The 12,575-nt window shown below is 41.6% G+C and overlaps 1 protein-coding gene across 2 annotated transcripts in view; it reads left to right on the plus strand.

The window, feature by feature from the left end:
* The window catches only part of Ptpn20 (protein tyrosine phosphatase non-receptor type 20), a 54,076-nt gene continuing 41,501 nt past the window's right edge, over positions 1–12,575 (plus strand). For both annotated transcript variants that reach the window (XM_021181772.2, XM_021181773.2), the window contains exon 1: positions 1–38. The gene's annotated coding sequence lies outside the window, so the exon portion shown is untranslated. The remainder of the gene's footprint in view (positions 39–12,575) is intronic.

Consider the following 12,575-nt stretch of genomic DNA (forward strand, 5'->3'; position numbering starts at 1 on the left):
CTGGTGAGGCGGTTGGGGCCCGAGGCCGACAGGCCCAGGTGAGGAGAGGTGGGCCGGTTCAGGGGGTGCTGAGGTGTGACGAGGAGTCCTTCCTCTGCCTTTCATGGAGAAGGGGTTAATTAGTGCACGGAGGCCTCGAGCACAGGCTGGACTCCGAGGCTCCCTGGGGCCTGTGGAGTGAGCCTGATCATGGGGGCGGGAGGGCTGGACTAGGCCTACCCGAGGGGTGACCTGTGTCCGGGTGACAGGTGTGACCTGCCGACCCTGGTGTGCGGTAGAGGAAGGTTTGGGAGTCCTGCAGAGATGCGTGTTTCTGATAGGCTTGGCAATAAGCTCTTCTGGGTCTTAAGACCAGGCTTTGATGACCAAAGGATTGGAGACCAAAGGCGCCATGGACACTCAAGCCAGTCAGGGTTGGTTGGGGTGTCTAGAGAAAAAAAAAAAAAAACCAAAACAATGAACCCGTAACTGTTGGGGAAAGTGTGCCCGGGACATGTTCTAGAAGCTGGGTGTACAAGAAAGGAGTAAGCAAGCTCCCGACCTTCATATTCCAAGAGGGCGGTAACAAGGCAAGGTTGAATCAAAATCATGGAGAGCGGGGTGAGAAGAGTGATGTTTTCCGGTTAGAAGTGTGTTTTGATGTTGAGTGTGCGATATCTGTATAGCACACAAAGAATGTACTTGCGAAGAACTTTACAGCGCACCTTGCACCTGCCATGTTATTTTTTTTTCATATCCATCTGTCCCAATCCATCTGTCACCAAGTAGATGTATTTACTTTCATTGTGACAAAATGTTAAAACATCAGTCACCTAATAGATTTTAGAACTGAGGTCAAATTTACATTGAAGTCATACAGACTAGTGTGAATTTGGTTCTAAAGCTGGGAGGATGTTAGGGCTAGGGTTAACATTTTGGAACTGGATGGGATTGAGATTTCCATAAAGACGAGAGGAGCATCAACTTAGTAAGGGGGAAATTGGTGGTCACTCATAGTGAACGCTATCGTGTAAGATGTTTGTGAAGCATGCTGCGACAAAATAGGTTCAAGAAAGCCCGGTCTAGCCTGCCTCAAAACAACCTCAAATTAAAATCCAAGGCTAAATGGAAACAAAATTCACCCCCCAAAATTTTTGACAACTGGGATAATTTTAATCATTTTAAACACAGCTTTAGTGTATAAGAATAAGGGGCCTTTTGGTCAAATTTATTTTTTTAATAGGAGAAACTAGAATTTTGTCCATATGCTAATGTAATTGAGATCATGGTAAGGGAGAAAGAATACAGATGAGAGAGGAACTTAGCCCGAGGGAGTCCTTGAAAATCTGAACGGAGAGTTCTGGCTGATGTTCTTGCCAGCTAGCAGGTAGACGGGAAACAGACGCCGATCGGGTTGGTAATAGAGGAAGACCTGTGTGTCAGGAGTGAGGCTGGTGTGGGATAGGAACAAACATCATTGGAGGAGAACTCAGTGACATAGTCCTTCTGTGGAATAGGAAAGGAAACACGAAACAAAACGGGATTGAATTGCTGTAGTGTTAAGCGCCTTTGTAACCAAGGATTTGTGAGACCAGCCAGTGTGTGTGTGTGTGTGTGTGTGTGTGTGTGTGTGTGTGTGTGTGTGTGTGTTTTCCTGTGCATGTATTCAACCTTGGGAAGGTTTTACAAAGATTAAATGAATTGGACTCATGAAAAGCATCCGTCATTGCCAGGCATATTATAATATAATATCTCTTTGACATTATATTACTATACTCTCATTTTGCTTGCTTTTTCTGTTTGTACGAATGTGCCTAAGAGAGGGGACACTTACCAACAGAGAGGATCTTCTTTGGCACGTTCTTCAGTCAGACCGGATTTCACTGAAGTTTACAGCTAGCTGTCTTTAGGCATCTGCTCCTGGTTCGGTTGTGTTTATGAAGCTTTGTAATTCTGGCCGCTTGTGTTGGGAGCTAAAACCCTGGGTGGGTTGGGAGTTCATTACAATACAATTTCTAAGGTTTTGTGAAAAATATTTTAATTGCTATATTTTCATATTGGATCTAATTTACCCACAGTTACAAAATCTACCGCTCCAATTATCTCCAAGCAGGAAAAAAAATCAGTTTAATAGACTATTTATTCCTCCCTGACCACTTGGGCAGTATTAAGATATAATCATGGCTGATATTGACTGAGCTCCAGTTTCTAGTTTTTGTGGTAGACTTTATCTTTTTTTTTTTTTTCCCAACTGCTTGGCCATACTTCTACAACTTCATTGGAATACTTAAAAGTATTTGGCCCCAAAGCCAGATCAGCTGTGTCCTAAACTGCCTTATTATGTGATTGTCAGCAGATCATTCAACTCCTGTGTTTCTTTTTCTAAAAATTGATGATGTGGAAACAATACTAGATGCCTGATAAGGTTATGGTAAGGATCAAAGGAGTTAATGTGGTGACTTCATAGAAGTATTTTACTCGCTGAGTATTTCCATTAAGATCATCCAGCCATTGTGTTTTCTTAGGGTTCAGACACCGGACTATTTCTTCTCCCTTGGGGCTTGCTTTTTCCAAAACCCTTCTAGTTGTATTGTCTGTATGAGGAAAATAATTGGATATCAGTTTGCTTATAGGTGCAAAAAATAACTTACATTTCCTCTGGACATATGAGCTTCCTCAGTGGGACACCACTTTTCATTAGTCCTGGTATTGCCTGCCACAGAATTCTTGGAGTCTGAGTTCATTGTTTTTGACGGGGGGAGGGGTATCCTAAACTGGCAGACCACTGAAGGTATTTGGTTCCAAAGATCAGTAGATCTACACGGCCAATACTGGGTACAGTGCATAGCAAATGATGTAGGCTATTTGGCTATACATAAGAGACCCCAAACCAAAATCTGTAAGAGGGTTACTGTATATTGTATGCGGTATACTATAAACTGCATGCTGTGTACTGTATGAAGAGGTTAACAAGTGGAATGCATTGGTTACTGATTGAAAGCAACTGGACAGGCTTGGGATTTGGGATGAGCGGAACCTACAGATGATCCTTGCTCACAGACAGTGATAGAGAAAGCAAATGCACACTTCAAAGTCGCGACCCAGTGAGCCTGCAGTGAGAACTGTGTGAACGTTTGCTCCATTTTCACAGATTCAGAACCAGTAAGTTGTAGGAAGGGATCCACCAATTTTAAAAGAATGCCACGAGTGACTTAAATATGCAGTTCGTTTGGGATCTCATTAGTGCAAAGCAGTGCTTTCCAGCCCTGACTCTGTTTCATAATCTCTTTTCAGTCAAACTACCAACATTCTGGTACTATACCCGGGGATTCACATTTAATTGTCTAGGATGGCTCGGGTAGGGTCTGGACATTGGTGCTTTTAAAATGTTATCTGGTTGATTCCCCTGTGCCTCTAGGTTTGAAGATCACTGCCGTAATCAACAATATTTCCTTCCATAGAAGGAATTTTAAAAATAGGCATAGCTTCAGGTGGCATGGTATTAGGAAGGGGGAAAATAGCATTTCTGAATGCCAATCTAATAAATAACTGAAACTGGGAGGAATTGATGATTGGATTAGCATATCTCACACTTGGCAATGGAGATTTGACCCGGTTTACCCTGGGTCAGAGAATTAACATTTATCAGGAGCTTTATGTATAATCTTAACCTTAGACCAACTCTGAGAGATTGCGCACTTTCCCATAATTTAGATGGCTATCCGGAGGCTGAGAAGGGGTGAATTAACTTGCATATGTGTTTATGTCTTGTTATTGACAGTTACTAAGCCTAGGTTCATTTCTCCAGTGCTTCTCAAATTGAAGCTCACTCTGGGGTCATCTGAGGGAACTTTACAACCAGTGTTGGGATCTCATTCTCAAATATGCTGATTTTGTTATTCCAGGGTGGGCAGGCACTTGGATTTCATAGTATGCACATGGGATGGGGGATCAGGCTATGCACTGTGCCCTTCTAAGAAAAATTTTGTTAATTATTATTGTGGGGAGCTAATGTGTACACATGTCACACACGTGCATGGAAACCAGAGGACAGACAGCTTTGTGGAGTCAGCCGTCTCCTCCCACTCAGGTTGCCAGACCTGGCAGGCATGCGTCTCCACGCACTGGACCATCTCACCTGTCCACGGGGCACTTTTGTGATGGTTTAGACAAATTCTCATGCAGTCCAGACTGATCTTGAATGTACTCATGGTCTTCCTGTCTCCGCCTCTCGGGAGCTGGGTTGACAGACAGGACTGTATCAGTCCGAGGACCACTTGGCTTCCCCTAGGTTTTCATCTGGCAGCTTTATGGGGTTAGGTTTGATATGTGATCAATTTGCATTAATTTTTGTACATAGTATAAGAAAGGACTGGGTGAAATCCATAATTTTGCATACAGATGTCCAGTTTTTTCATCATTGTTTGTTGAAAATACTGCCCTGTTCCCACAGTCCTGGCATCTGTAACACAGTTTAATTGACCCCGTGTGAATTCTTTCTACCTTTTTGTTCTTTTATGGTTAGGTATATTTCTGTACTTACACCAGTGCCATGGCGTCTGGATGGTATGTTTCACCATTTCTGTTCATTGTATGGAGGACCTCAGAGTGGACAAATATAAGTCCTTACATGAAACACCTAGTCTTTGTGATGTTTAGACGTGCATGGTATGAAGAAAGTCGAGGCAGTGAGTGATACACTTTGCAGACACTCTTACACATGAAGTGCTGTTATTAGAAAATGGCATGATGACACTGCTTTTGAGCAATACACACCTGTGCCGTTTTGAGGAGGGAGGAAGAGTGGAAAATCACAAAAGGCCCAACACTGATCATATACATTTCTGATCATGTAATAGAGTGAAAAAGATATGAAATTTGTAAATTTTTAAAAAAACATGAAAAGATATTTGTGGTCATGATAATATAGGAAATCCTAAGGAATCTACAGAAAGGCTACTAGTGAATGGCTCTAACAAAGACTCAGATATGATGATGTCCGTTTTGTATTTCTATGCTGGAGGTGGACAATTGGAAAATTCAACGATCATTTACAATGGCATGAAAAATATAGATGTTTAAGGAAGTTCTGCAATATCTGAATTCTCAAATCTATGAAACATTTATGAAGGAAATGAAAGAAAACCAAATGAATAGAGTACTATATTGATTCTACTTGGTGCTCTTTTGTCGGGTACTTTTTACATCTCTAATCGTGATAGACCCTGGTTTGTAGAGATATGTCTTGGTTTTGATATCAAGGTTGATGGTGGTCTCATAAAGGTAATTGTTGTTGTTTCCTCTTTCACTTTGTGGGACATTTGGTTTAAATTGTCCCTGTTCTCCAGGTCGGGCAGAGCTCAGCTGGGGAGCATGTGAGCCAGTTGTTTTCCAGTGGTGATTGTGTGTGGTGACTCAAGGGCCTCAAAGGGCCTGTGTCAGTTCCATTGAGTGAGTTTCAGGACTCAGTGTCTTTCTGGATCTAGTCCTTGCTCTCCATATTACAAACCTGCTCTAGAGCTATTTGTAAGATCTATCTATTTGTCCAAGTGACACTGACAGGTCTATAAGGAAGGGCCTTTTTGTTTCTTTCCTGCTTTTGGTTATTTGTTTCTTCACCCTTTCCATCCTTTCCTGCTCCCACCTTCTCCTTCTCTGTTACTTCCCTCTCCTCCCATTCTTGTCTGCTCAATAGCGTGATTGCACTATTTTATCTGACGATGACCACCAGGCACACAGTGTGAGTTGACTTAATGGAAATTAATAAAAATGGAATTTCTCAGTCACATGATTCCCATTTTCAGTTCTTAGTAATAAAATAGCAGTTACTGTTTTGGACTATGCAGGAGCAGCCAGTTCTTTTTAACCGTTGGCATCTCTCCTCTCCTCTTCTATGACCTTTGAAGTTGGGTTGTGTGGGTAAGTACACACTGGAGTGGCTGTAGGTCTTTCCTAGGTGATGCCTGTCTTTATGGCACTTCTTTTAGAATGTTGGACTTTGAGCGGTCTGATGCTTCTCTTTACTTTTTTTTTTATCAGTGTTTGCATGGGCTATCTTCTCCTCTTTTACATCAATACCTTATAGTAAAGTGGGCTTCTTGTAGATTATAGATAATAGGACTTGGTTTCTTTCACTCTTACCAGTCTCCTTGATTTGTATCACGAGATCATGAGCATTTCATGTAATTATGCTGTGCTTGGATGTTTCTCTGATCTCTTGCCCATTTTTTTTGTGTGTCTGACTCTATTGTTTCTTTAGCCTATCCTTTCTCATCCCTTTTTTATTTAGATAGGAATGTTTTGTTTTGTTTTAAGATTTATTTATTATATGTAAGTACACTGTAGCTGTCTTCAGACACCCCAGAAGAGGGCATCAGATCTCATTACAGATGATTGTGAGCCATCATGTGGTTGTTGGGATGCAAATTCGGGGCCTTCTGAAGAGCAGTCAGTGCTCTTAGCCGCTGAGCCATCTCTCCAGCCCCAAGATAGGAAAGTTTTAAAGAATCCTTTCATTTTTTTCTTGATCTTAGCTGCTGCACTTCCTCCCTTCTGCTCCTTCCTCTTCTTAGTTGTTTTAGTCTTACAGTATATCACAGTCTGTTTTTAATAATGCCTCATTTCACATAGAATGTAATAATTTCATATCTGCATGCTCTTATAGCATATGCACATACTTTGGCCTATGCTTGTTATACATTTTATTGTATAGATGTTATAAATTCTATGGTATAATTATTATTTTTGCTCCAGACAGTTATAAACATTTCTTGTCTCATTTGTTTAAATCTTTTTCCCATAGGCTTTTTAAAAGGAGTTTTTAAAGGTATAGAGAAACTGAGGAATATAGAGAGCCCATATTCATCTTCATCTCTACTATCTCCTGTTATTATCTTTTATTACTTAGATACATTTGCTACTTAGTATTCACTGTGCGTTAGTATCATCAAAAGCCTCTACTTATCACTAGGGTTTACTCTTTGTCTAGCATATTTCTCTAGATTTGAAAACTGTATTGTATTTCTACAGTTACAATATTATTTCTTAAAAAACCCCTGTTGCTCTACTGATTCATCCTTGTACATACTCTCCAAACCCCTGCCACCCACTGGCCCATCTTGTCTTTCCAGCTTTACCCTTTCCACAGTGTTCCTTAGTTGGAGTCAGCCAGTATGCCTGTGCACATTTGTCTCTTTCCCTTAGTGACATTCATTAAGATACCTCCACATCTCACCTGGCCTGAGAGCTCATTTGTTTCTTCTTCAGTAGCAGTCCTTTGAAGGACATATCACAATGTATCCATCCATATACTGAAGCATGTCTTAGTTGTTTCTAGTTTTTGATGATTATGAATAAAATGGCTACAAATATTGAAAACTCCAGAGAATGGTAACTGGATCTCATGGTAGATAATACTATGTTAGCTTTGTAAGGATAAGCTAAAACTGTCTGCCAGGGTAACTACACCATATTCCCTTCCCACCAGCAGTGACTTACTTCTAATGTTCTGCATTCTCACGAGTATTTGGTATTGTTAATTAGCCACTATAACAGATAAGTAGTGGTGTTTGGTTTTGATTAGCAAATTACTTAATAATGTAGAATGTGAAACATATTAGACATCTGTTTATTTCTTTGTCGAGTTATCAGTTTAGATCTTTTATTTTAAATTGGTTTGTTTTCTTGCTTAATGTTAAGAATTCTTTGTAACGTTTGGATTATCTGTTCTGTAAATATTTTCTCTGGGTCTTTTTCTCTCTTTATTCTCAGCAATGTCTTTAAAAATAGAAATTGTTTTTTAATTTACTAAAGTAGACAAACTTATTGCCAGCTGAGTGTGGTGGCACATATCTGTAACCGTAGCACTCAGGAGCATGGGAAAAGAGGATTAACACAGTTCAGTGCCATCTGAGCTGCACATGGGTCCCCAGGGCACTGGAGTGTATGTAGTGAGACTTTGTCGCCAAAACCAAACAAGCAAGGAAGCAAACAAATAGGCAACAGCAGTAAAGACAACAAAAAATTCATTGCCAGACCTTAGATTAACTAGATTTTATCCTTTTAATTGTTGTATTTTGAATTTTGACTTCCTAAAAGATGCTTTAAAATTCTAAACCTGGCACTTGGTACTATGACGTTATTTGGAAATAAGGCCTTTTCAGAAGTAAATAAATGAAATGAAAGTTCCAACCAATAACTTGTGCTCTTGTAGGAAAAGAGACATTCAAATATAGACACACAGGGGAATGTGATTTGACAGTGGAGGCAGCACTGTGATCAAAGGCCAGGGGTCACGAAAGCCCGCTGCTGAGCCATAGGTCTTAGAAGAAGAAAGCAACGCTCCTTCCCTCAAGCTGTCTGAGAGGTGGGGGTTGGTTTTGCTGACACTTGAACTTCTGTTTTCAGAAGTGTAGGATAATATATTTAAATTTCTTTTTAGAAGGCCATCCAGTTTGTGGTGTAGTACTTTGTTTTGGAAGCCCCAGGAAATTAACACACATCCTGGTACAGGTTTTGGAATTGGGTACCATTCGGGTAGACACAGGAAGAGTGGTGAGGCACATAGCATAAAAGCTCTAGACAAGCTTAACGAGACGGGTAGCAATATAGATCTGATTCTGGAAAAGACAAGAGAATTGTGTAAAACATACATTTGTTTGGGGGACTACATATATCACGGTGAGCAGAATTTTATTAGAAACATGGACTTCATTGATGAGATCTTAAAGCAATGAAGAAAGGTTAACACCTTGTTTTTTATTTTTATTTTTAAGATTTATTTATTTATTATATGTAAGTACACTGTAGCTGTCTTCAGACACTCCAGAAGAGGACGTCAGATCTCATTATGAATGGTTGTGAGCCACCAAGTAGTTGTTGGGATTTGAACTCAGGACCTTCAGAAGAGCAGTCAGCACTCTTAACCACTGAGCCATCTTTACAGCCCGTTTAACACCTTGTTAATAGTGTTAGAAACTTGCCTGGATTGTGCTGTACAGTTGGGTGAATGGTTGAGGAGATGGCTCAGTGGTTAAGAGCACTTGCTGCTCTTGCAGAGGACCTCACGGTCAGTTCTCAGCACCTATGTAGCAGCTTACAACCATATGTAATTTCAGTTCCAGGGGATCTGGCATACTGTTCTGGTCTCTGCAGGCCCAAGACATGCACACAGTGCTCATATATACATTCAAGAAAAACACTCATCTGTATAATGCAACAATAAATCTTGAAGCATCCCATAATAGCAACAACCACAGAAAAAGAAAGAGAAGGCGATGGCGACAGCTGAGTAGCTTCAGCACTAACATTGAACAGTTGACAGGCTAAATCACAGTGGCCAGCGGCTTTACAACTGAAGAAGCAGCCAAGCAGTGGAGAGTGACAGACAGACTGAGCCACCGAAGTGGTACAGTGACTGGCTGAGTCTTAAACAACTGCAGGAGAGAGCCAAGGGAACTGTTGGAGGCCTTTACAGCAGCAACAGTGGAGGAGTTGCAGGAGTGGCCAAACAGGAACAAAACAACAAAAACAGTATAGCAAAGCAGTGGCAGTGGAAGGAGCTAACAGCAGAGCTGTTGCAGAGATGGCTGATGTAGTCATGGCCTAATCTTGACTGCCACCTACATCTAGAATCAACTGAAACCCATGTAGCTGGGCACATTGGTGACCTTTTTGATTGGATCATTTGAGGCGGGAAGATCCACCCCAAATCTTGGCTGCACCTTCTGATGGCAGCTGGTATAAATGAACAAGGAGGAAGGAAGCTTTTGCACTTCACTGGCTTGCCTTTGCTGGCACTGGCACTTGCTGAGGCATTCTTTCGCTGGTATTAGAACTTACGTCTCAGGATTCTAACATAGCCTAAAGACTCCAGCACCAGATTGGGACTCCCAAGACATCCAGTTTCATGGATTGAGCAACTACTGGATCCTTGGCCCTTTTGTTGGAAGACATCTATTGTTGGACTACTTGGACCATAGCCTGTAGGCCATTCTAATAAACATATGTGTGCACAAACATAAACACACCCTCCCTCCCTTTGTCCCTCCCTTTTTCTCTTCCTCTCTCCCCTCCCTTTCCCCCTCAGCTCTGTTCCTGTAAAGAACCTTGATTAATACATGGGCCAAAAGTCTTAAGACACCCTACACCTTGGCACTATAAAACTAGCCACTATCAAGAGCTGAGTTCTTAGGCTTACAGAAAAGCTGTCACACTTGTTGCCGTAGGGTTAGGAGTCTTGGTGGACTCTTGGACCTGGGTGCACTTGCCCAAGGCTTTCATCAGAGTTGTGATGCTGGGAGGCACTACCTGCTGTTGCCTCAGCTTGTCTGTTGCTGATGCTTACAGCTGTCTAATGCCAAGAGATTCAGACGCTTCCCGTGAAGTGCACTAGAAGAGCTTTGCCTTTGCTCCCCATGTTTTCTGTTTGTGTAGAGCAAAAGCACTCCAGCCACCTGACTGTTACTGAGCGACTAGGTAGCTGAGTGACTCGTGGATCCACAGACCCTCTGTTGCTTTCCTGTCTTCTGTAGATGCTGAAGGTACTGGCTGCTCTCTAGTCCCACTACTTCTTAGGTTTGGTTCTTACCATCCCAGTAATCCTTTCAGGCAGTTTATCTTGGGGAGAAGAATGCCAATGAAACATTTTGTTATTTTTTAGACCAGACGTCAACTAAGGGCCAGACTTTCATGCAGACATTTTTTTCAAATTCACTACCTACCTACCTACCTACCCACCTACCTACCTGCCTACCCACCTACCTACCTACCTACCTACCCACCTACCTACCTACCGAATTAACTTTACATCCTTATCTCAACTCCCCTCCCACATCCTCCAGCTCTCCCTCTCTCCTCAGAAAAGGGGAGGCCTCCTATGAATAATAATCCACCTTGGCATATCAAGTTGTAGTAGGACTAGACACATTTTCTTCTATTATGGCTACTCAAGGCAGCCCAGTCAGGGGAAAGGAATCCAAAGGCAGGCCATAGAGTCAGAGATAGCCCCTATTCCTGCTCTTAGTAATCCCACATGAAGACCGAGCTGCACAACTGCTACATGTATGCGGAGGGCCTAGGTTTGTCCTATGCATGCTCTCTGTTAGGTGGCTCAGTCTCTGTGGGACCTGCTTAGTTGTTACTATAGGTTTTCTTGTGGTATCCTTAACCTCTCTGGCTCCTTCAATCCTTTCTCTCCCTCTTCCACAGGATTCCTCCAGCTCCACCTAATGTTTGGCTGTGAGTCTCTGCATCTGTTTCCATCAGTTGCTGAGGGAAGTCTCTCCGATCACAGTTATGCTAGGCACCTGGGTGCAAATATAGCAGACTATCATTAATTGTCAGGGATGAACTCTCCCATGGCATGGGTCTCAAGCTGGGCCAGATGTTGATTAGTCATTCCCGCAGTTTCCCAAGCAGACATTTTTCTAAGAGAAGAGTTTTGGGTTTGCAGTGTCAACTTTTGTTTGTGCTTGTAAGTACTGTGTGTTGCTTGTGACTGGCATGATCTCCGTTAGAGTGCTTCATCTCTACCCTGTGAATCAGGAGGTAAAGAACTGTGTATTTAAAATAAAGCACTCGTGCAAGTAGAGGCATGCTTCTATGGCAGATGGCTCCGAGGGTCAGAAGCTTGCAAGGGCTTTGCTGAAGTCATGAATGAAACAGCGGATCATATTCTTCAGTACAGAATAGCAGAAATATTCCAGAATGTGGTGTTGCTTTAAAAAGATGATTATGGCAACAACAGCAGTAATAAATTTCAAAAAAAGCTGGGTGTAGTGACTCACACCTTTAACCCTAGCACTTGGGAGGCAGAGGCAGGCAGAGCTCCGAGAGTTTGAGAACAGTTTGATCAGGGATACCTAATGGTTCCCTGCCTCGAACAAAGCAAGAGAGCAACGAAAAGATGTTTTAAGTGACCCTGTTCAGTCAGAAAAGGCTCAGAGTCTGGCTCGTAACTGTTAGTTCCCTGACTACAACTTCCTAAGCATTGTTGACATAGAATCCTAGTGCTTTTGGAATTTTTAAATTGTTCACTGCTCAAGAGGATGGTTATAGTATTTCTCAACAAACTTAATATTGACACAGAAGGATAACAATTTGGTTTCATATCTGTAGTTGGGCTATGACTCTTTAAAATGTTTTTCATGAGTAACTTAAAATTGTTTTTATGTACTTGTTTCTATTTGACCTCAATTTTTACTGAAGTATATTATATTTTTATTGCACTAAAATCACCTTATTGAAGTATTAGCACATATAAGAACCTTGGCCTTGTGAATAAATGTGATGTTTTTAATTCCTTTCTAATCTGTATTGTTTTCTCTCTCCTTACATTCTTTTCTTCATAATATAGGACAACCTTGTTGATGCTTAGAAGATAATGTCAGCCCATTCCCCACTCTTCCCTGGTGACCCTCAAAACGTACATATCTGTACTGTAGAGTAATCAGTAACATGGTGAATGCAGCGTACCAGTAGGGAATTTACTGTCACTGGGAATAGTAGCTGTCTTTTGTTTGTTTGTTTGTTTTTTTGTCAACAGGGTTTTATACATCCAGATGGGCCTTCAACTCACAATGTAGCCATAGGATGGA

The sequence above is a fragment of the Mus caroli genome, unplaced genomic scaffold (genome assembly GCF_978045245.1).
Source record: "Mus caroli unplaced genomic scaffold, Mus_caroli_1 scaffold_12, whole genome shotgun sequence".
Classification (NCBI taxonomy): Eukaryota; Metazoa; Chordata; class Mammalia; order Rodentia; family Muridae; genus Mus; species Mus caroli.